We start from the raw sequence: 25,445 nt of genomic DNA, 5'->3' as shown, positions 1-25,445 counted from the left end.
TTTTTATACCTTCCATTATTGGCATTGGTAAGGCATACTGATATCTGTAGGTTACAACAACTGCTACAGATATTTGGTACTCACACCATGAGTCAGCCCCTTCGAACAAAGTTAGTGAACTGGATTTTCATCCTTTATACAAAAACTGATAGTCAAGTTGAAACTAGGTGTCGCACTTTCTAGCTATACATTCAAAGCTTCTTTGAATAATATAAAATATCATTTTGATACGTTTGACATATGAAATTGTTCGTAAAGGAATACAAAAAATACAAAATTGATATTATGGCACCGAGCTAGATAGCTGCAGTCGCTTAAGTACGGCCAGTATCCAATAATCGGGAGATAGTGGGTTCGAACCCCACTGTCGGCAGCCCTGAAGATGGTTTTCCGTGGTTTCCCATTTTCACACCAGGCAAATGCTGGGGCTGTACCTTAATTATAAGGCCACGGCCGCTTTCTTCCCATTACTAGGACTTTCCAATCCCATCGTCGCCATAAGACCCATCTGTGTCGGTGCGACATAAAGCAAATAGCAAAGAAAAACGATATTTTGGCCATTTTTGCACTTCCTGGATACCTTAAGGTTGGATAGCCAAGCTGGCCATCCAACTGCTCCTAGGTGGTCATCAAGTTTATCGGCCAATCAGTGTTAGTCTTCTATAGTAACTTTGAACCCATCAGAAGAGACATTTCGTCATTAATCTGGAAGGATCACCAGTCCCCCACCCCTATATAAACTGTGTGTTTCTTGACTGCCTATCTATCTACAATGAATCGGTAAGTGTGCTACGACTCGGAGCTTTCTCTTCGGGAGTAGTATGGTGGGAGCTGGTGGTCAGACTGGACCTTCCGGCAGTAATGAATGATACAATATAATATTCTGTTGTAAAGTACAGCCAGCGGTTCTTGCAGCATAATCTGTTGTGAAGGTCATGTGGAGTGTACAGTCATGTGGTGAATGCAAGGTCAGGGTAGGGCCAGATTAGTTGTTTTGAGGTAGAGTTTTGTTTATTGTTATTATTTTTTACTATTATTATTATTATTATTATTATTAATAGGATTATTGCTTTGTGAACATATATCTGGACTGGAAGCCTGTTTTGTTCATTAATAAATACTAGTACTAATACTACTACTACTACAATATAATATTAAACATGTAAACTTCTGTGTTTAAAAGTAGGGAAGATTTCTAAGTTCTTATTTAGCTTGTAACCCTGAGGTCATTCTGGATCATTAAAATTTAAATGTGGAGTTTTCCTTGTCAACTTAAATAAAATGTAGACCTCCGTTCCCTGTCTTCAGACATATACATTTATTTCCCTAATGGGAACTTGTAAAATATAAGGAAGCACGAGTGTGTACCGTTGTTAACCTTCCTCTAAACTTCGTTTCATGGTGACTTTTTCTAACATTTAAATAAGATTTCTGCTGTTCGAAATTTATTTAATTCTTTTCTCATAACTTAGTATAACTTCTTAGTATGTCTTAGCCCTTGTTTCCGCGGGCCTAATGACCAATTAGCTATCATGTAAATTTATCTTCGGAGTGATGGGGTTGTGACTCCGTTAAATTTAGTTTTATGGACTTGTAAATATAGACCTTTTTAAATTCTTTTTTAAATTTTGTAACCGCGCAGCTTGGGATTGCAGACCCTGTTAACAATGGATCCTTAGATCCCCTTCCTAAATTAAATGGAGGCACAATCCCCGCACTCCAAAGATAAATTAACATGATACATAATTGGGCATTAGGCCCGCGGAAACAGGCTAAGCCATCGAAGTGACTAAGTTATGAGAAAGGAATAAAAATAAAGGCCGAAAAGCAGAAATAAAAATAATAAAACGTTGAATATAACGAAGGTACGAACTGTTTCTCAAGCAATGTGTTCTTGCCTTACCTGAGTTAACATAAACTGCTGGTCCGTTTGAGGGCATCGTTGTAGACTTTTGTGACTGAACTCCAGGGCTCAAAATCCGATATGTTAAAGTTCCAGAAGCTACGACTATTTTCAAGTGTGATTTTCAGCTTAACTGTACTGGCACACACAAATAAAAATTAAATACAACGACGTTTGGAATAACCGTAAATGAAGGGTTAGAACCACTAACTATTAGATAGGGTTTCATGCGGTGGGGATATTTTACCTTTAGTTATGGTTACGCAACGCTGATCGGAATGCGTATCCTGTTTAGATCTGCTAACACACAATTAACCCCACTTGCACCCTAACTCAAAGTAAATCAACTCAGCGAGAGTGGTATAGAACACATTTAATACAGGAACGACTCCCTTTTGGGGCCGATGACCTACTTATTAGGCTCCTTTAAACACGCATCATCAAGCGTCAACTCTCCTCGGTAAGTTACAACTGAAATATATCCTCACAAGATTTACAAACCATTAACTCTCATGAAGTCCTATCGCACCCTGTCTCTAACTTATTTTACTGAAATAGGTATAATAACGATCGCTTAAGCTACTTGTATTTTTAGCGTCACCTACATTATGGATGGTCACTGATGAAGAGCCAACGGACGTACACTATGTCCAACACATCCTATAAGTGTCTCATAAATCGAAACTCGACTGACTGTACTTGTACAAACATGTCCCAGCCTCACTGCCAATCTATCAACTCTCAGAGATACATCGACAGGCAGGGCGTTCTTAACACGGAATAGTAAATTGGCATGATATTATTAACATGAAAAACTCTTGACGTGATGTTTTTGTACCGGGCGGTACACCTCCACGCCGCTAATTTAAAATGTGCGCCAATTGAAACTCCTCTGCTGGAGGAAGTCTGAACTTTATCGACGGTATTAATTTTCAAGTTCCCGGAAGATGTCACTACTTGGAAAGTTTGGAGTTTTTTAACTGTGCCACTTTTGATGTATTTTTGTTTTACCGGTAGTAAGAAGTGTGAACTTTCTCTTCTAGAGGACACTACTGAAGAACTACAATAGTGCACCCTAGTGCGAAGAAAAGGAACTGTTCTTTTGGAGAAAATTTAATTTCAAAAGTTTGTTCTTTGTTAAATTTCCTTCTGTCATTGTTTAAGTTGGCAATATTAACCCTTTCTTTCCCCTTGTTTTAAATTTAGCCAATCCCGAATTTCTTTCATTAATTTCTGACCAATCGGATGTATCTTCCCCCAACTTGAATATGTTGCTGTATCCTACCCAATAAAGAGTTTGTGGGAGGGTGTTCTCATTCCCCTAACGCCTCGAACTTTCCGCGAGAGTATATAAACTGCTGACTTTAGGGTCTCCGGGCCACTTCTGTTCCATCTTTTCGTGTGTAAAGTACATAGCAGGGGGCGGGAAGCGCCTCTTTCTTCGGCGGCAGTCAACAACCAGGTAATGGCCGATTAATTACTTCTTTTCTTGCTTGCTCAGCAGTTTAACTCTCGGGGCGGGTCCGAAGTTTTTCCATTATGTAACCTTCCTTAAAATGTAAAGAAACTTGTATCTATTCCATCTTTTAAACTGCATATCGGGATAGAGAGTGCTTAACCCTCTCGAGCTCCCAATCATATTGTTTTGAGGTGAACTTATTTTTCTCAACCTATTCTTCGTTAACGTAAAGCAAATTGTTCTTTTCTAAAGTCACCTCTGTAGTATGGGATTAGCCCTTGCATTAGTGGCCTAGAGCCAGATTAGGTTTTAAAAACAAGTGTATTAGGAGTGCAGATCGCCTCCTCTCAAATTGTTATTTTAGAGGTCATGTAATTAACCTTCTTGTCATTTAACAGACCTCAGTAGGTTGGGTATTTTACCCCTGTGTATATGTCCTGAAAGGACAGCTTGAAAGTGGAATTAGGTGGGGCCTTTGACAGGCCTGAATTTTGAGAGCAAGTTGCTCTTTTTCTGAAAATTTTGTTTTCTGCGCGCCTCAAGGAGGCCTTACTGTGTATTTTGGAGCAAGTGCTCCTAGGCATGAAGGGGGTTCTCTGCCCCTCTGTTGACACTTGTGTTTGGGGTAAAACTGAGCTAATTGCTCAAGGATTGTGATCGCGGGGCTCGAAGCCCAAATCCTGTAAATACTGTAATTGTACTTTTGTTGCCTTGCTACTCTGTACCTGCCATGTTTGTTATTTCTTGATTTTGAAAAGAAAATATAGCCTTGTTAAATTTTAAATTCACTTTAATTTCGTAGCCTGAGACCTATTCACCACCCCGCACTTTCTTTCACGCATAACTACCACAAAAACACGGTAACAAGTGGTAGCAGAGCGTGGTTGAATGGGTCTCATTTTAGCCCCTTTTGACGGCTAAACATTGTTTTGATCCGAACTCTAACCATTTTCTCAGTTGCTGGAATTTTTTGAGTTTTTCAAAATTGTTCTGTCATCATGCCCGGTCCTCGCGATGTTCTCCATCTTAACTATTTACGCAAGGAGGAGTTGATCTATGAATTGACTATTAGAAATGTGCAATCTGGAGGCACGGTTGCGGTAGACACAAACAAACTTAGAGAGTCCCTTGATTTGCCCATTTCCATCCCCACCTTGGGAGAGAAAGAAATTGACGACTCTCTTTCCACGATCGTCGAGAATATTACTGGGCTAGCATCTGTAGTTAGTTTTTTTGATGAAAATGATCCTTCTCCTAATCAAATTAAGCGTGTGCAAGCCAGGCTGTTTCATTTTTCAAATAGAGTTAACGATCTGTTGTCTCTAAAGTTGAATGACGTTCAGAAGAAGGAAGCTAGTACGCTACTTGAAAATATTTCTGAGTTATCTAGCAAGGTCACTCAATTGTTAACTGGGGAAATTCCTCCCAAAATTGATCAACCCACCACGATGAATGCAGGTGCCGAGGAAGAGCCTCCGAAGGAAGAAGTTAATAGGATAACCGTTGCTGCTCAAACCATCTCTGCCCCATTGGACAACGAGTCTGGACGCCGTGCATCGTTGAATAATATACGTTCGGAATTAACTTCCTTGCCATTGAAACCTTTACCTACTATGTCACCCGGGTTTAGCAGCTTGCCTCATCCATTGGCAATGTTGCTCAGAGGTATCTCTAAGTTTTCCGTTAATACCACCAGTGACGTAATTTCATTCTTAAGATTTTTAGTTGAATTTCAGGACCATGCCCTTGTGTTTTCTCTTTCTCTATGCCAAATTCTGCAAATCATCTATCCTTATGCAATTGGTATTCTCTCTGACAAAATAGTAAGAGCCATTGCCGAACAGTCATCTATTGAAGATTTTCATGCACACTTGCTTGCAAATTTTATTCCCGCCCGCGCGAGGTCATCTCTGATTCAGAAGTACTATTATCGAGTACAGAGATTGGATGAAAATCTGGCTGATTTCATACAAGACATTAAGTTTTATACTAGGGTGTTTGCCCTTCATTTTCCTGAAGATCAGATTGTACAGGCTATTGTAGAAGGAATTTCAGCACCCTATAGGTCATATTTGTGTTTCGCGGCGTGCCCGCAAACTTTCTCTGAACTTGAAGCGTTGGCCGTCTCAGCGGAAGGAGTGAGGTACGCCGATTCCTTGCGTGTCGCGAAAGAACCCCCACCTTCCTTTAGTAATACTCGGCCTCCACCTCGCCGACCAGTCACACCCCGTAAATGTTATGCTTGCGGGTCGCCCGACCATCTGCGCAATAAGTGTCCACTGATCAAGTCGAGTGGGACAAGGAATGGGGCTGGTTCATCACAAGGCTGTTTTAAATGTGGGGCTTTCTCACATATCGCCAAAAATTGCCCAAATTCAAATAGCACCCCCTCCTGCTCAACTTCTGGTGCAACTTCCAACAACAATCAAAAGTGACTAGTGGCTTCGGCTGAGTCAACTAATCCATCTTCCCGAGACTCAGCCCCGGGTAAACAGGTTGTAAATTCAGGGAACGATCAGTCTTCAAATTCGTCTTTTGAATGCCCTAAAGAGTGTCTTAGGATTGCGGCGGGTTCCCCCGCGCCTGTTCCTTTTCTTAAGATTGAGTTAAATTATGAACCTGTAACAGCTCTCTTAGATTCAGGCAGTGTTTGTTCGATTATTTCGGCTGAATGGTATTCACAATTGAAGTCTGTTTGTAAACTACCTGACTATGTCTCTTCTCCTGTTCAATATGTTTCGGCTAATTCATCTCCATTGGAAATCCTAGGTGCTGTAAATGTCAAAATTCGTATTTTTAAATTTACATGGAAAATCAAATTGTTTGTGGCTAAGCACTTGTCTTGCCCCATTATATTGGGAGCTGACTTCATTTCTTACACTGGTCTTGTGCTCGATCTCCAGAGTAGGTCGTGCACATTCAAATTTGCGTCCAATTGTAAAATTCCCTTGTTAAAGTGTAATTCTGTATCATGTTCATCTATTTCGCCTACCCAGGATGAGATGTTGTTAGACCTTAGACATCTACCTGAGGAGCAGGCTGATAGTATTCGTAAGTTGTGTCAGTCGTTTCCAGAGGTGTTCTCCGATACTCTTGGTGTTACTGACCTTATTGAATACAAAATTGAGGTCACGGATTCGATTCCTGTCCGTTTTCCACCTTATAGGCTATCTCCACCTAAAATGAAGGCTCTGAAAGAAATCATCGATCAGATGTTGAAGGATGGTATTATTAGGCCCTCTAAGTCGGCGTATTCTTCGCCTATTTTTCTAGTCCCGAAACCCCAAGGAGGCTTCAGGCCTGTCATTGATTATAGGGCTCTCAATCGGAAGGTGGTGTTGCAATCTGTGCCCCTTCCCGACCTTCATTCTTGTTTTTCATGGTTTCGTAAGGCCAAGTTCTTTACTATCTTGGACTTGAATCAAGCCTACAATCAAATTCCCCTGGCGGAAGAGTCTAAACACCTTACAGCGTTTGCCACGGACTGGAATTTATACGAATACAACCGCGTGCCTTTCGTGCTCCCCACGGGAGCAGCTGTACTCACTAGGCTGCTAGATAGGGTCTTCTCTGACATCAAATTTGAGTATTTGTATCACTATTTGGATGATGTCGTCGTATTTTCGGAGACCTTTGAAGAACATCTAGATCATCTGCGAGAAGTTCTCAATCGCCTTCGTAAGGCTGGGTTAACTGTCAAGTTGTCCAGGGTTGCCTTTGCTAAGCCCTCTATGTCATTCCTAGGGCATATTGTGTCACCTGATGGTGTAGCAGTCGATCATTCTAGAACACGGGCCATCCGTGATTTTAAACCTCCCAAGGACATTAAAGGTATCGCCAGGTACATTGGTATGGTGAATTTCTTCAGGAAGTTTATTCCTAACTTCGCTAATAGAGCGGCGCCCTTAAACCTTCTTCGTAGGAAAGGCATCAAATTCGAGTGGGGACCTTCTCAACAAGCCGCTTTTGAAGATCTTAAATTAGCTCTCTGTAATGCCCCTGTACTGGCTATGCCAGATTTCTCAAAAAAATTTATTGTCCAAACCGACGCGTCGTCATCAGCAGTAGCTGCAGTCCTTCTTCAAGAGACTGAACTAGGGAGGCGACCCATCGCCTATGCATCTAGGACCTTGTCGGCTCAAGAAGCCAAGTATTCCATCTATGAGCTCGAAGGTTTGGCAGTCTTATTTGCCTTAGAAAAGTTCCGTCTCTATCTTGAACATGTCAAATTCGACCTGGAGACAGATAATCAAGCCTTAAGCTGGGTCTTAGATAGGCCGCGTCGTACTGGTCGTATAGCCCGTTGGGCCATCCGTATTTCTGCCTTCCAATTCGATGTCAGGCATATCCGAGGTACCGAAAATGTTGTTGCTGATGGACTCAGCCGTATGTTTTCCAACGAGGTCGAGACCCATAATCCGGTCGATAGTTCTTCACCTTCCGAGTCCATGCTATCTGAGGTTAATGCCATCTTAACAGATGCTCCCATGCTCTTTAGGGATATCGAGAAATACCAACGTGAAGATCCGACGCTGGCTCCGATAATGGAAACCCTTTCTTCTGGGGAACATGTTGTCCCTTATGTTCTGAGGAATGGTGTTCTATGTTGCCCTTCGAGGCATGATAAGATGATGAAGGTTGTCGTTCCAGCTGTCCTTGTACCTATGATCTTCAAGTACTATCATGAGACCCCATTAGGGGGGCATCTTGGTATCTTTAAAACTCGTGAGAAGATTCGTGAAATGTTCATCTGGAAAGGTATGGACGGTGAAATCCGTGAACTAGTAAAGGCTTGTAAATCTTGTTTGCTTAGTAAACCAACCATGTCCACCAAGGTAGGCCTCCTGTCTTCGCATCAAGCGTCGCGCCCCATGGAATGCCTGTATATTGATTATGTAGGACCCTTCCCCCAGTCATAGGGAAATGCCAACAAGTTCATCTTTGTATGCGTAGATGGTTTTACAAGATTTTCCTGGTTATTTCCGACTAAGCTGGCTACCGCTCAGTCCACCATTACTTGCCTAAATTCTATTTTCGCTTCTTTTGGTCCGTGCCAATATATTGTGTCTGATAATGCTAAGGCGTTCACATCAAATCTTTTTCGTAAATTCTGTTTTGACTTGTCCATCTCTCATGTAACTACTTCTGCGTATTACCCTCAACCATCTCTGGCTGAACGGGTTAACCGTAATCTCAGGTCCGCACTTATTGCCTATCATCATGAAGATCATTCCAGGTGGGACACGTCCTTGCATTGGTTAGCTTTTGCTTTGAATTCGGCGGTTCATGAATCTCACAAGTTTACTCCAGCTTCTTTGATGTTCAAGTTCGTTCCCAACACGCCGCTCTCTAACCTATGGTCTCTGAGTGACATTCTACCCGAGACAATAGATCCGGACAACATTAAAGATCTTTGGAAGAAAGCTAAAGCCAATCTTAAAGTCTCTCATGATAAGGTTAGGGAAAGATATGATCGTGGACGGAGACCCACCCCTTTGAAGGTAGGTGACCAAGTGATGGTCAAGAATTTTGTTCCCGCGGGCAAGCTTGCCCCCAGATTTCATGGGCCGTGTACTATTTTAGATTTCCTTACGCCGGTTACGTTGTTATTAAGTAATCCAGCCACCGAGAGGATATTTAGGGTTCACCTGTCACAGGTGAAACCGGTGTAATTTCTGTGTTAACTTGCCTCATATAATCGTGAAAGGAATATGAAGGTTATATATTTTTTGAGTTTTCACTTTTAAGGCTTTCTGCCCCTTCTATAGTATTTTGTTTTATATGTAAGCATTTTTGTGAAACCTGCCCCGAACCATTAAACTGCCATCCTGTCCTTGCCACGGCCATTACCACGCTCCCGTCTCCTGCTCCACTCTACACAGTGGCTTAATTAATACAATGAATTTCTGCCCGCCGCTGGCCCCTCAACCTCTCCACAAAGCCTGTGCCCTCAAAAAAGATGATGGTCCAACAAATTCTGCCGCCTAGTTTTAATGTTTCAGTGCCCCCGCAGCCGCGCGGCGCCGTGCTGCGACTGGGTTAGAGGATGGGCCCCCTCTTCCCCAGCGAGGACCACATGTGCACGGCGAGCCGGAGCTCTCCCCCCGGCCAAGGCTGATGTGCGGCGCACGACCTGCTACTTGCCCGCAGCCTGTATATGTTCACCGCGGCGTGCTTCAACACCTCTGCTCCCCTCATAGTGCGGGCGAGCGGTATCTCAGGGTACTTGTGGGGTCCGAGCGGCCGCCTTTGGACGCAAGCTGCAACGGCCGGTATGGCCATCCAACTTAATCAACATCAACAATATGGACATTCCAGATCAACCTTACTACCTTTTCTTGGGTATTCTACTGCAATATTTGGTGGACTTAGGAAATTTTCCTCAACTTTAAAACTAAAGTTTTCCTTCTCAATTCAACCTTCTACAAACATTAAGACAGTACTTCCGCTGTTACTAAAAGAAATTTTGAAACTGAATCAAACTAAATTTCAGCCATTTCGATAAATTCTTCGGTAATTAATCTCCGTATCAACATCAAAACTTGGACCTTGTTTTCAAACAAATTTCATGTGTCACCCCTGGGGGAACTTTTGGGGGGGGGGGAGGTCTGTACCGGGCGGTACACCTCCACGCCGCTAATTTAAAATGTGCGCCAATTGAAACTCCTCTGCTGGAGGAAGTCTGAACTTTATCGACGGTATTAATTTTCAAGTTTCCCGGAAGATGTCACTACGTGGAAAGTTTGGAGTTTTTGAACTGTGCCACTTTTGATGTATTTTTGTTTTACCGGTAGTAAGAAGTGTGAACTTTCTCTTCTAGGGGACACTACTGAAGAACTACAATAGTGCACCCTAGTGCGAAGAAAAGGAACTGTTCTTTTGGAGAAAATTTAATTTCAAAAGTTTGTTCTTTGTTAAATTTCCTTCTGTCATTGTTTAAGTTGGCAATATTAACCCTTTCTTTCCCCTTGTTTTAAATTTAGCCAATCCCGAATTTCTTTCATTAATTTCTGACCAATCGGATGTATCTTCCCCCAACTTGAATATGTTGCTGTATCTTACCCAATAAAGAGTTTGTGGGAGGGTGTTCTCATTCCCCTAACGCCTCGAACTTTCCGCGAGAGTATATAAACTGCTGATTTTAGGTTCTCCGGGCCACTTCTGTTCCATCTTTTCGTGTGTAAAGTACATAGCAAGGGGCGGGAAGCGCCTCTTTCTTCGGCGGCAGTCAACAACCAGGTAATGGCCGATTAATTACTTCTTTTCTTACTTGCTCAGCAGTTTAACTCTCGGGGCGGGTCCGAAGTTTTTCCATTATGTAACCTTCCTTAAAATGTAAAGAAACTTGTATCTATTCCATCTTTTAAACTGCATATCGGGATAGAGAGTGCTTAACCCTCTCGAGCTCCCAATCATATTGTTTTGAGGTGAACTTATTTTTCTCAACCTATTCTTCGTTAACGTAAAGCAAATTGTTCTTTTCTAAAGTCACCTCTGTAGTATGGGATTAGCCCTTGCATTAGTGGCCTAGAGCCAGATTAGGTTTTAAAAACAAGTGTATTAGGAGTGCAGATCGCCTCCTCTCAAATTGTTATTTTAGAGGTCATGTAATTAACCTTCTTGTCATTTAACAGACCTCAGTAGGTTGGGTATTTTACCCCTGTGTATATGTCCTGAAAGGACAGCTTGAAAGTGGAATTAGGTGGGGCCTTTGACAGGCCTGAATTTTGAGAGCAAGTTGCTCTTTTTCTGAAAATTTTGTTTTCTGCGCGCCTCAAGGAGGCCTTACTGTGTATTTTGGAGCAAGTGCTCCTAGGCATGAAGGGGGTTCTCTGCCCCTCTGTTGACACTTGTGTTTGGGGTAAAACTGAGCTAATTGCTCAAGGATTGTGATCGCGGGGCTCGAAGCCCAAATCCTGTAAATACTGTAATTGTACTTTTGTTGCCTTGCTACTCTGTACCTGCCACGTTTGTTATTTCTTGATTTTGAAAAGAAAATATAACCTTGTTAAATTTTAAATTCACTTTAATTTCGTAGCCTGAGACCTATTCACCACCCCGCACCTTCTTTCACGCATAACTACCACAAAAACACGGTAACAGTTTTAAAGACAGATTTTTTCGTGTAATTTCTTAAATGCAATTCTTTGTGGCCTAAAACTCATCTAGCATCCGACAAGCTTTACCTGGACAGAGTGAGAATATCCCTACCAAAATATATTTTGGACATAGAAATATTTTGGAAATCAGAAACATGGGACCATTAAACAAAATTACGTCAGGCCTTAATCATTCCCCAGGGGCATTCAGGCATCTCCATGGATAAAGTTCTAAACTGCACATAAAACTCAAGACTTCTCAGGTGTTCCTGGACTACATCCTACACAAATAAAATCATGCAAAAACAAAATATCGTCAAGTGGGCTCTGATAATACAGAGGACAGTTTCCACTCAAATTAATGATCTCCCATAGTCCCACACTCTGGCCTCACATTTATTCTAAATTATGTAAAAACCATCTCAATTTATTCCTAAATTATCTGAATCCATTATTAACTATTTTCACCGGGATTATTAATTTTTACAGGTCAAAATAAATATTTATTATCGGTGTTATTATTCATTTCGAGCTGCCACTGTACATAACAATAATTACAACATACGTCTTCTGGACATAGCTACATTAACTGACAACAACCGCACAATGAATACACTTCAATGTAGGTATCCACACACAAGGCTGTAGCTCACAGAAGATATTCCATTATTTACATTATACGAAATTTATGGGGATACCTGCCATACGAGGGAACGTTAAGATGACAAAAATATACATACATTTGTATTATGCTACATTCTCGCAGACCTTCATTTTGTTGGATATTCTCACGGTGTAAGTACTTCCAGTCCACCGGCTACCTCAGGCTAAAATCAATCATCATTACAAGCAGCGTAACTACGATAACCAATCCTAGCAAGCACTTGATATAAATCTTCACGATATTATATAAGTTATATACTAAACACGAAATAAAAATAAACACACTTCACTTGGTTATATTTCAAACCAACGTATTTCCATAATCTTTTCAAGAGATTCAACTCTCACTTTTCCAACACAGGAAACCTTTATTTGCTGGGACACATATGCCTAATGGCTTTCCTATTGTCAAGCAGTAAAAAGCACGAGGTTGAAAACGGTACACTTCGGCATCGCACAGTGAATCATGTCTAGCATACACCTGGCTTCTGCTAGCAAGAAATCGGAGACTTACGTTACCTCAGTACTGATCTGAGTTCGCTGCCTCCTAATAGCGATTTGGCTCGAGCTAAGTCCGTTCTCATCATAAGACATGTTGAGATACGCTGTCGTACTAGAGAAATATTTGCAAATTATTTGAAAAACTTTCTGAACTGTATCGTTAATTTAACTAAGTCCCAGAATACATATTAAGAATTTTCCAGAGTCCATTCCTCCATATGAGTGAAAATTTTAAAAATACTAAAACAATCGATGCTATCATTTAACAACGTATTTTACGAATTAAAATTTTTGCCAGAGTCTCCACAGCGCACAGGCAAAAATGTGTAATTTATAATTACTTTCGAACAAAAATTCCGAAATAGCACAAGACGCGGAGATAGACTCCCATGGCCCGTAAGTAATGGGATGCCACCAACTCATCTCAGCTCTTACATAGAAAACTTGAATGCCACCAAAACGTATGCAATCATTGAATGCTGGTGAAGTATTTTCCTCAACCTCAGGATTTCTTAGATTACGTTCACTACATTCCAAAAATTCAAACCGTTACAGACTTACTAATATCATAATTTTCACGACACTATTAATAGCTGTAATTCTCAAAGTGTCATACGCACCTACTACTCTTTCGTGTGTACGGCTGGCGTTATTTATGAACAGTTCTTGAACAGTCGAAATCGTCGCTGCTAAATGGTATTACGTCATTCTTCGTTACGTTTCAGGATAATGGAAAAGCATTTCTTCGAAAATTTTTGCTACATTTTAGACATAAATTGAGTTTTAAAACCTAATAGGGCCTAGCAAGTATTACTCCCTTTAATGTATAGAAGATTGCTTTATCAATCACTTATACAGCAAAAGTTCAATATTTAACTAGATAATCCCCATCCAACATACTTCAAGAGATTTTTAATTTCATGCTTCGTTTTAAAATAATCAGTGCTTTTTTCATACAGGCTTAATATGAATTGTTTTCACGCAATAACGTCAGGGAACGCGTTCTGCATGCGAGTCTATGTAGGAAGATGATTTGCCAGTTTATAGACCTGAAGATTTTTTCTTGTTTTCTTTTATTTTGCTAGTTGCTTAACGTTCCACCGACACAGGTAGGTCTTATGGCGAGGATGGGAGAGGAAAGGCCTAGGAATGCGAAGGATGCGGCCGTGGCCTTAATTAAGGTACAGCCCCAGAATTTGCCTGGTGTGAAAATGGGAAACCACGGAAAACCATTTTCAGGACTGCCAACAGTGGAGTTCGAACCCATTATCTCCCGAATACTGGGTACTGGCCGCACTTAAGCGACTGCAGCTATCAAGCTATGAACGGTAACTGCTACTTTCGTTTGGATATGGGAAAAACGTTATTAACGACAGACTACCTTCGCGTTCTTAATTTCATAATGTGTTGTTGTTTGTTAAACCCTTACCCCGTTTTTCCACAGGATCGGGTATGAGGTGAGATGAATCTGTCGTGACAGGTTTTTATAACCGGACGATTTATGATAGTAGGAAGGGAGGTGGTGAAACCCGGTGCCGGCACATACCCTACTCTTTTCGATCAGCACAAAGGAGTCTGATCAATACTTAACCATTTCATCCGGGCGATCGAATCACCATCAACAGTGCCATACTAACTCATTCCATATGAACACTGTGCAGAAATTTGCAATTTAATCCAGACTTTCGGCACGCAATCAAGTGATTAGACATTGTATACCACCACCTTTTCTACCCTGATCGTGAGTGATTTCTCGACCAACAGGACTCGAACCGGCTAACTACGGTGTCAGATCGTTTAGTGTCCAACGCCTTAAATATCATGGCCATCAGGCGGGCGAAATTTAAAATTACCTTAATTATAGACTATCAAACGTACCCGTGCTTCGCTACGGTTTTATATACTGTATATGGATTTCTCGGTATATTACTGTAAAAACAGTGAGTATGATTACAGTATATTAAACTGCATGTCTCTTAGCACTATCCGAAAAACAAAACAGGGAGGATGCCATACACTGTTTCCGATGTAAGGTAGGCATTGGGGAAGTTTTGACAATAATGGCAGGTCACATTCCCTACCTCCATCACAATCGAGTTCAGGAGTTTCCACTTTAACGGCAGGCTCACTTCGCAACCGCCAATCACAGTAGAGATGGAATTTTCATTATAAAGACAGGCCCGTTTTCCTAATGCCAGTCATAATCGAGTTGCAGATATTTGATTGTAATCGAGAAATGCAGCGCTATCTAACGTATCAACAATCGCAACACGACAATAAATTATAGGACCATAGCTTTAGATCTATCCAAATTGAACTGTAATTGTGCTATCAGTTTTGTAATATGAATTACCGTCTAGAAGAAAACTACCCCGAAACGAAGGTTTGAACCATCATTAGAATGCATCCATATTTCAATATTTTCCGGAGTCAAAAGTTATACGCTTGAACAGCTTGGAATTTTTCCTCAAAGATCTGAGTATGCAGGTTTTGGGATTGGCAAATGCATACATACGGATAAATTAAGGTAGAAAGTAATACAGTTAAGAATGTTGAAATTAATAAGAAATGGGATTGTAACTGAGGACAGTCGGTTAGGACAAATACGTAAATACCAAGTGGGTGTATTGGAAAATATAATACCCTTCAATAAGTTGTGATGGTATGAGTTACGGATATAAGAAGGCGGTAACAGAGGAGAAATTTAGGCGCATGGATTCTCAGATAAACAGATAAGAGGATGACTTAAGCCTAAAATGGCAAGGCAGAGGCAAGAAATTGAAGCAGAAGACAGAAGTAGAATAGAAATACAGTAAAAATGATAGTAAATATCAGAAAACACCTTACGTTGTGAAATAATGGACTACACTCCGCAGCACTGTTCAAATATTAACAATGCCCCTTAGTGCTATCGCCAACGGCCGTAGCCGTGTTGAAACACCGGATCCCGTGAGATCTCCGCAGTTAAGCAACATTGGGCGTGGTCAGGAGTTGGATGGGTTGCCACGCGCTGTTGGTGGGGGGTAAGGGAATGGAGGAGCGGAAAGGAACTGGCCACCCTACCGCACGTAAACTCCGGCTCAGGAGCACCTCTGCGAAGGTTCGGACCTGCCTTCGGGCAGAACAACCCTTACCTTAGCTTAGTGCTATCCGAGGACAATTGTAACCTCCAACAGTATTCCGCCAATATCCCGCAAAATGGCCGAGTAACGTTTCTCTTGCTTTCTACCCAAGGAACAACCACGAGTTTACAGGAATGGTGACGAAAATGGCAATATGGTAGTTCCCTGCTGGCAAGCAGTCAGAGACGTTGCCACGGTAACCTGTAGGTTCGTTGTCGGTCTATCGGGCACTCAATGCAGAGCATGAGACCCGCAGAAAATAGTATGTTTCTCCGTCATTTGAAGAGTAAGCGAAATGATGTACATAACAAAACTTGTTTATAATGAAAGAACGTTTCACATGTGGTCCACGGACTTTACAGAAAATCAATAGTGTAAGAGAAAATGGAAGAAAACTGTTCTGGTTTTCCTATAAAGCCCCCGTCTGTTCAAACACTTTAACGTCATATGAATATCGAAACCTTCCTCAAAATGAGTTTACTCTAAATATGAAGTTTGGTTTAGATCTATCCGGCCGTTTCGCCGTGATTGTGGAACAAACAGACAAACAGGCACGAAAAGTAAAAACCACTGATACGGTCTTGAGTTGACCAAAAACGGAAAAATATCTGAAAAATTAGCAAAATATTCGAAATTACAGACAGTGGACGCAATACAACTTTATTTGTATAGATGTGTCCCACTAGATGTACTACGGTCCTGAAAGACATGTAGTCAGAACCGTAATCGTAAGTAATAATACTGGAACGAGTAGAAGAACAATACTGTAGGGGCTTAAATATGTGGGGACAGCCTGAAAGCTAGGCAATCCGTGATACATTTTTATCTACCTTCTGCACCGTACAAAAGATCGCTCTGTCATATCGTATTGTCACAAGGGAGAAAATGTTGTATATTAACGACAGACTCTTCCATACCGCTCAAACTGTCGTACAGTACTAGGACGCAGTGGCGGTACAATTTTGTAGAGCTGACAGGCTTTCTATATGTAGACGTAGGTCTAAGTAGCAATGCCCTCGATAATAACATGTACATAAAAATAATGTAAAAATCAGCTGTAAATAATCAATAAACCCTAATAATGATATATGTCAATATCTCCTTTGGCAGACTTCTCAGACCCTAGGTTCCCTGTCTCAGAATGTTCAGTAGAGCATCCCCTATTTCCTTTAAAATTTGTGCAAGCGTTTACTGAAACACTCTACGTATTAATTGATTTCTGCAGGTAGCGGTAACGGCATGCTCCGTCACACAAACGTTTAATTTTCAAAATAATCATCGCTAATGAAAACATGTAGAAAAATACTTTCGGACACCGGTAAATTTCCAGTTAGTTTGTTTTCTTGTCAATAAGCCTTCTACTCAAATATAAAATTCCTTGACAATTACCACAACATATTTGACGAGGTACTTCCAAACACTAAAAGACGAAATCTACGGATAGAAAGACAATGTTATGATATTTATATGATACTATATTAACTCATCACGATATCTTACGACCCACCAAAGTGATGAGAGTGAAACTTGATCCAGAGGCTCCTCGTAACTTTCAATATGCAAACATGATATTATACCTTGTTGAAAACTTCAACCCCCAAGAGGTAAAAACAAGGAAAAATGACACGAAAAATTTACAATGTTTATGAGAGACCGTTTGTGAACTGCAATGATAGTTACCGTTTTAGCCAGTGGGCAGTGTTGATAGACCGTAGTGCTATTATGGTTACAACTTAAACTTAGTAGCATTTATATCTCTTGTCGTGGCTGTCTCTGTTGTATGAGAGGCAGGAAATCCCCGTTGAAAGAATAATTGAATTACAACGTATGTATATTATCATGTATCAAACATAGAGGAATTAAAATATAATTACCGCAAGCGTGATTTGAACAGCTCTTTCGAGTTAAGCTTGAGTAGATGTCTAGCCAAGTACGGGAAACAAACAGAGGCCCGTTTCATCTGGAAGTCACGCTGTGTATACAATACGACGCGCATGTGTGCAATATTAATGATTTATCATCGCAAGAAGTACAGTGTTGGGAGATCACTGTTGACTTCAAATCCATAGTATCCCCACGTTGGTGATTGCTTTGTTTGCTCAATGGCCTGTCCATATGACGTTTGTCCCACTCTGCGAGGGGACAATAGTTCCAGTAAACAATCAGTATTCGATTAGTGCCAGTAGTATATCTAATAGGATCGTACACAACTTCGCTTTACCACAGTTAGATGGTGACACATGCTTGGACCTCGTGTATTTTTTTTTTTCACTGCGTGTGTACTGTAATGATTTCGTGTGGAAATGTTACATCAAGCCCGTGTGTGTAGGGATGGCGTGTCTGACTGTTACTTGGAGGATCCAAGTTCGATTCAAGGCCCGTCTAATTACTTTGATTTTCGACTGAAGGCTGAATCTAGGCTCAATCAACCTCGTGAAACCAACTGAGAAATAGTCTGGTATCAGAGGCTGCGGACACAGTCAAGGCAATCAATATACTGACGATGTCATCGCGGTGATCTACTGGCAGTATACAATCTTCATTTATTTATTTATTTATTTATTTATTTATTTATTTATTTATTTATTTATTTATTTATTTATTTATTTATTTATCAGTTGCGAGTTAGGGCTCGTGACACTTTTTTTCACTTACCCACATATTGAAAAAATGAAAATCCACAGCCTGTTCCCAGTCATTCGCAGGGTCAGAAATTGAATTAACGAATACCGCATCTAGCGGCGAGGATATAAAATGTGCCGGCTGCCGAAGCCTGTCGCACTCCTCTGGGACAATGATTAATGAATGACAGATGGAATGAAATGATATTGGAGTGTGTTGCTGGAATGAAATTTGACGGGGAGAGCCGGAGTATCCGGAGAAAATCCTGTCCCGCCTCCGCTTTGTCCAGCATAAATCTGACATGTTGTGACAGGTATTTGAACCACGGATCATGACGGTGAGAGGCCGGCGCGCTGCCGTCAGAGCCACGGAGGCTCTTTACTAAACCACATATTACAATATAATAAAGGAATAATATCATTGAATTAGATACATAAACTAGATAATAACTTAGAGGAATAAATAATAAGTAGGCCTAAAGGTAGAAATGCGGATCAAACGAAGACAAATATAAAGCAGTTATGAGAAACAATACAGCATAAAGAATACATCCTAGGCTTGAAAGTATGGTAGTAAACAGTGGCTACTTCAATTCTATGTACACGAATTGAAATATTAAATATTAGGCCAGCACACATACACACTATTATTTGTAGTAATAATAATAATAATAATAATAATAATAATAATAATAATAATAATAATAATAATAATAATAATAATAATAATAATAATAATAATAATAATAATAATAATAACATTTAGTTCTAGGAAATAACTCAGTTTTTTAATTTCGAAATCACAGTCACATACTATAATGGCCCATCCACACACTATACCATATATCATAAGTCACACGTAACAGTCAGTGGTGTTCAGAAGGAAATCTCTGCAAGCAGCCTTGGCAAACAAAAGTTGGAACATTTTGGTAAATTTAATTGGATTCTATTTCATGATTCTAACTTTAGTTGTGTAGAAGAGGAACAAATTGGAGTATCCAAATTGTGAAACAATGTGGTTCACGTAAGAACATGACCGCTATTCGTAATTTCCAAAAAAATAGCTACATAAATTATCAGAATGGTATCACCATACCACATTCACCTTTCTCTTAGTACTACACCACTGCGACAGAGTCAACAAGCTGTATAATTTAATGAGGGCGGTGTTAAAAGGAGCGTATTTTTATCATGCGACATGATATAACGCTTTCTGTGATGTAGTTGCTGTTTCTTCCTCGACGCTTATGTTGGAAATCAGTAGACTGTCACTATATACCCTTGAAAGAACTGCATTATTCTCAGTCGACACTATGTCACGACTTTGAAGTAATTTGTAGAAATACAGTAAAAAATGAAACTGAGGAGAGGTATACTGATCGTTCAAAATCCAATATTTAAAATTAACATATTTATTACTGGAAGACAATACGAATTCATGTTCATGAAAAACATCGACGTTCTGAAATAATTTAGGTACCGCAGATGCACTAAGATTTAACAGTACAGTCTGAGAGAGGATAAAATGGTTCCTACACACAAAACAGTCTACGAGTATATCTTAAATGTAGCCTATAGTTAAACACATACATGAAATTTTCACCTAACTAGTACTCATCCAGCCTCTGTTGTGTTGGACATTTCTAGCCATGTAACATGTAACACTGTCTTGCAAGAAGATGCCATCTCCGCAGGGAAGATAATTGCAGAGGAAGGGTGTACGTGTTAAGTAAGGACGGATCCAGACCCATAAACACGACGGCGATGAAAGGAGCCACGTCTGTATCTTATTTTATAGTATAAAATATGAGTGTGCTAATGAATGTAAATGCTTACTGTGCACCCTTAATTCTATGTATAATATTAAAATCAGCAATAATCAGATGCATAGTCTATGAAAAGTAGAGATAGATAAGCTTCCACTGGACTACATGGTACAGGTGTGAAACGGGTTCGCAGACTTTCTAAACTTGCTGCAGCTGAAGTCACGTCCAAAGATCAAAAGGGATGCCATTAACAAGCCTTATTGCAAAAAAAAAAAAAAAAAAAAAAGATATATAACAGAATGAACAGCTCAGTTGGAGTTTCCATGTTAAAATTTGTCTTTACATACAACTTACTAACTTCTCACTAACAATCTCAATCTATAGAAAATAAAAAATAAAAAAATCTGTGCACTTAAAGGCTTTGCGTCAGTTTTAGTTTTTAATCATCATAGGTATACAAAAGTCGAAAGTTGGTTGAGTTAAATTGTTGTCTGTGTGTTTGTATGTTTCTTTGTTTGTTTGTTTGTTTGTTTGTTTGTTTGTTTGTTTGTTTGTTGCAACATTATGGGAAAAATAGTCGAAACACTTATTTCATATTTGTATTGAACCCATGACCTTTGTGCCTAAAGAATTTTAAGTAATAAATTGTTAATTGTAATAAGAAGTTCGAATTTTTATATATATCAGAGGCGACATGTGGCAAAGGGGGTGAGGGTGGCTAGTTTCTGTCCCACGCTCCGAGATGTGACGTCATCCGCACGTGTCGAATGTGGAAGGATACAGAAGAAAGTTTAGGTTGAATAAATATATTTAAATGAAAGAATTAGTGGTGAACGCAGTATAATGGCGGTCCTGTATTTATCTATAAGACACTTGGTCTTTAGTAAGACGGATTTGAGACTGCTAAGCTATTTCTGTGGATTATTTCAGAAGGACGCGCGTGCCTAGCTTACCCACGCTAAGTCGACAGAAAATAGCGCTATCAAATGTGGACATTTAACCGGTTAATTTAATGAGAATACATTTTCAATATTCATGAACACTACTGCTAACGAGTTAACAAGTATGTGGTCACATCAAAAACTCTTTTAAATACAGTTCATTTAAGTCGGAAAAGTTACGCAAGTTTTCTTGGCGGCAAAGAGAAAATGCCTGGAGGGAGGGGGTAACGTCTCTAAATAAGAAGGGACACCATGTTGAAACCCCTGCATTTGTATCAGCGAAGCGTGAGAAAGACGGTTGAACTGTGTAAGTAAATCGTTCGTCAAAAGAAGACTAAGTACTACAAACCTAGATTCTGCCGATGTGGCTGGGTCTTACTCCATGTGGAGATAGTTTTTTGAGCATAAGTAACTTGATAAATTGGACGGTCAACATACCGAAGTAGTTTCGGTAAAATTTGTAACATTGTGATTAAAAGTAATTCGTGTACGGGTAATAAATACAATTAGTGGAGTGCGATCAACGAAGATGCCGAGTGAAAGGGCATTTCTTTCTTATGCGTTATTTCCAGGAAACAATAAGAAAATTGTATGTACAGCCAGAAATGTAAAAATGGCTAAATAAATGACAGAGGGTCAGAGGTGAGCCCAAAGATGGACGCTGACGTAAAATACGGTAGGTGCCATGCCATCTTACCGCCTACTATATCTTGTTTTATGATGTCAAACGTATATGTATTTGAAATGGGTATTTATGACGCAGTTGGTCACCCATATGGTTTTTCGTGAATGTTAGAAAAATTACGAAAGGTCATTTGTTTTATTTTCTGCTTGGATGAATTTTTAAAGTACTCCGACTGCCGTGTGATGTTGTAAAAAGTTATTAATGATGGTTTCGAAGTGATATCACGTCCAAAGTAGATCGTCATTTCGTGAAATTATTACCTATATTTTGTGATGTCAAATTAAGATGTTTTATTCGACGTAAAATTTTCTGTTGGAATTTTGATGGAATTGGTGAAAAAGGATCCGTGGTTACCCATTTTCAATCGGGTGGAAGCGCTGTAGGTAGTGCTGAGTAATGCAGATCGGTGAATTTCGTAACGAAGTGTAACGATATTCTATGTCCGTTTAGACTAGGTCTGTGTGACAATAAATAACAGTAAAATTTGCCAGTCATTTTGTGAAAATCCAAGTTGTAAAATACGAGAGCATTTTATGCGAGGTTGTTCATTATTAAAGTATTTGTGCGTATAATGCGTCGTGGATTCTGGTAAGGATGTTTATTCCAGTCCTTTTGTCAGTGAGAGTCGTCGAGTTGAAGGCGAGAGTTAGATTTGACGTATGAGTTGAGGTAGGATTTGTGAATCAGGTGATTGGAAGCCTGTAGTGAACCCGGGACTTCGGTATGAGCCCGAGGAAGATTTTATAATGTTCGGGATGGAAAGTAGAGTGCGAGAATCCACGCCGGTATTAATTTGCGACGTGTACAATTATTGTAGGACATTTAAAACTAAAATCTATGTGCATATTTGTTTGGTCAGAATATCGTACTTTGTACTATTTTACGAAGTCAAAGTGATTCATTAGAAGCCAGTCAAGCGTGGCGAAAGACATGCGTTTCATATTAAAACTGACAGGCAGGTGATGGTCGTTTGTTTTCAATGCCGCAAGCTGATCGGAGTTCGCCGCTCGGATAACGGGGTTGTGCGCTTGCTACATGTTAAAATGAAACTGCATTCTTGGCAACGGAAATAATTATTTGCGAGAACTAGTTGAAAATATCATCCAGGAATAACGTGTAGGGTATTAGATACTGTGAGAGTCGTCGAGTTGAAGGCGAGAGTTAGATTTGACGTATGAGTTGAGGTAGGATTTGTGAATCAGGTGATTGGAAGCCTGTAGTGAACCCGGGACTTCGGTATGAGCCCGAGGAAGATTTTATAATGTTCGGGATGGAAAGTAGAGTGCGAGAATCCACGCCGGTATTAATTTGCGACGTGTACAATTACTGTAGGACATTTAAAACTAAAATCTATGTGCATATTTGTTTGGTCAGAATATCGTACTTTGTACTATTTTGCGAAGTCAAAGTGATTCATTAGAAGCCAGTCAAGCGTGGCGAAAGACATGCGTTTCATATTAAAACTGACAGGCAGGTGATGGTCGTTTGTTTTCAATGCCGCAAGCTGATCGGAGTTCGCCGCTCGGATAACGGGGTTGTGCGCTTGCTACATGTTAAAATGAAACTGCATTCTTGGCAACGGAAATAATTATTTGCGAGAACTAGTTGAAAATATCATCCAGGAATAACGTGTAGGGTATTAGATACTGTGAGAGTCGTCGAGTTGAAGGCGAGAGTTAGATTTGACGTATGAGTTGAGGTAGGATTTGTGAATCAGGTGATTGGAAGCCTGTAGTGAACCCGGGACTTCGGTATGAGCCCGAGGAAGATTTTATAATGTTCGGGATGGAAAGTAGAGTGCGAGAATCCACGCCGGTATTAATTTGCGACGTGTACAATTATTGTAGGACATTTAAAACTAAAATCTATGTGCATATTTGTTTGGTCAGAATATCGCACTTTGTACTATTTTACGAAGTCAAAGTGATTCATTAGAAGCCAGTCAAGCGTGGCGAAAGACATGCGTTTCATATTAAAACTGACAGGCAGGTGATGGTCGTTTGTTTTCAATGCCGCCAGCTGATCGGAGTTCGCCGCTCGGATAACGGGGTTGTGCGCTTGCTACATGTTAAAATGAAACTGCATTCTTGGCAACGGAAATAATTATTTGCGAGAACTAGTTGAAAATATCATCCAGGAATAACGTGTAGGGTATTAGATACTGTGAATTTGTTTAATTGAGATCGTAATTATATTTGAAACCACGAAGTTAGAGTATAGTGAGCGAGGTTAGCCAATTTCAGGGTTGTCCAAATATAGAGTGGTGGTAGTAATTATTGTTTGTGTGTGAGGAGTGCACAAAGCTTTATGGAATGTTATGACAAGGTATGACATGGTAATCGGCTTACATTGTACGGCGAGTTATTTATGGTTTTGTACTAAATTATTAGGATTATCCAAGTATTAATAATGGTTAGGATTAGATTAGATTAAAGTGTGATGTAATGAAACAAGATAAAATACTGGAAATAAATGATGTAATTTTTTCCAGCTGCACGATAACAACAGATGAGCAAATTAAAATTTAATTCCATGAAATTTTGAGTAGGGACTTGTGAAAAAAAAACATTCGTCCGTGGAGATAGAATTTGTTGTTCATAAAAATTTCATTAAATCATTTAAATTTATTTATTAAATTCAGTGGAAACCATATTTGTGAAATAAATTTAAACCAAGCGAATAACTTCATGTTGCATTCTGGAAATCTTAGTTTATTTTTCTGGGAATATGTAAATGTTAACGTAACGATGAAGTGGACATATCCGAAGGTAAGGGATTTTACTGCCACAAAGTATTGTGAGCGTTGTTGTTATTGCATTATTTCACTTTGCTTGATTGAGCAGTAAATGTGCTGTGGTAAGTAAAGTGGAAACTTTGGTCATCAACCGTTGTAACTTGTGTTTAGCCTTCAGCTTAGGAACTTCGATGGTCATGGGGTCATCAACCTCAGGGACTTAGATTTTCCTTGCAGTCGTCATTCACAGTGACTTTAAAATAACTTAGAAGTTAAGAGGTCGGTCCATGGCCTAGTCGCAGGTCACATCGATTCAATTAAGGGTCCATGCCGTAAAACCACTGTGTGGCACACACCGATTGGACTGCCTTAATTATACCCAGAGTCCAGAGTTCGTGTCACAAGGGCTGGACCATCAATAATCATTATGATGGTACATGTAGTCTCACATGGAAGCCGAATTTAAGGATTTCCAGACTTTCCTTTCTTTATTTAATAATTGAGACAATGGTTTCTAGTAAGGGTGCCCATCAGGCAGTTAATTCAAAAGCTCAAACCAGCGTTTGGCCCCTCTGTGTAAAAATGATTGTGGTGTTAAGTGGACAAGATTGAGTCCGAATGATAACTTACATGGTTTTCAAATTATTAGTTTCTTCAGTCAATTTTTCCAAAATAAATACAAATATTTTATGCATCGACCTTCCATTTGAGTAGATAGATTAGGATTACTGAACCCTACCTTTTACCTCAGCAAGTGACGAAGAACCCGAAACGACCCAAGAGACAGATCTCATGAAAATTGCTGATAGGTAAGAAAGGTAGGTATCCTTCAATGTTGGCCAAAGGGTTCAGTATGTCATATATTTTTACTGTCTAAGAATATTTTAGATGTCCGATTCGTTGGCTGATTTGTCAGCGTACTGCCCTTCGGTTCAGAGGGTCCCGGGTACG

This window comes from Anabrus simplex, chromosome 5 (genome assembly GCF_040414725.1).
Source record: "Anabrus simplex isolate iqAnaSimp1 chromosome 5, ASM4041472v1, whole genome shotgun sequence".
Taxonomy (NCBI): domain Eukaryota; kingdom Metazoa; phylum Arthropoda; class Insecta; order Orthoptera; family Tettigoniidae; genus Anabrus; species Anabrus simplex.
Note: the sequence above shows the minus strand (reverse complement) of the source record.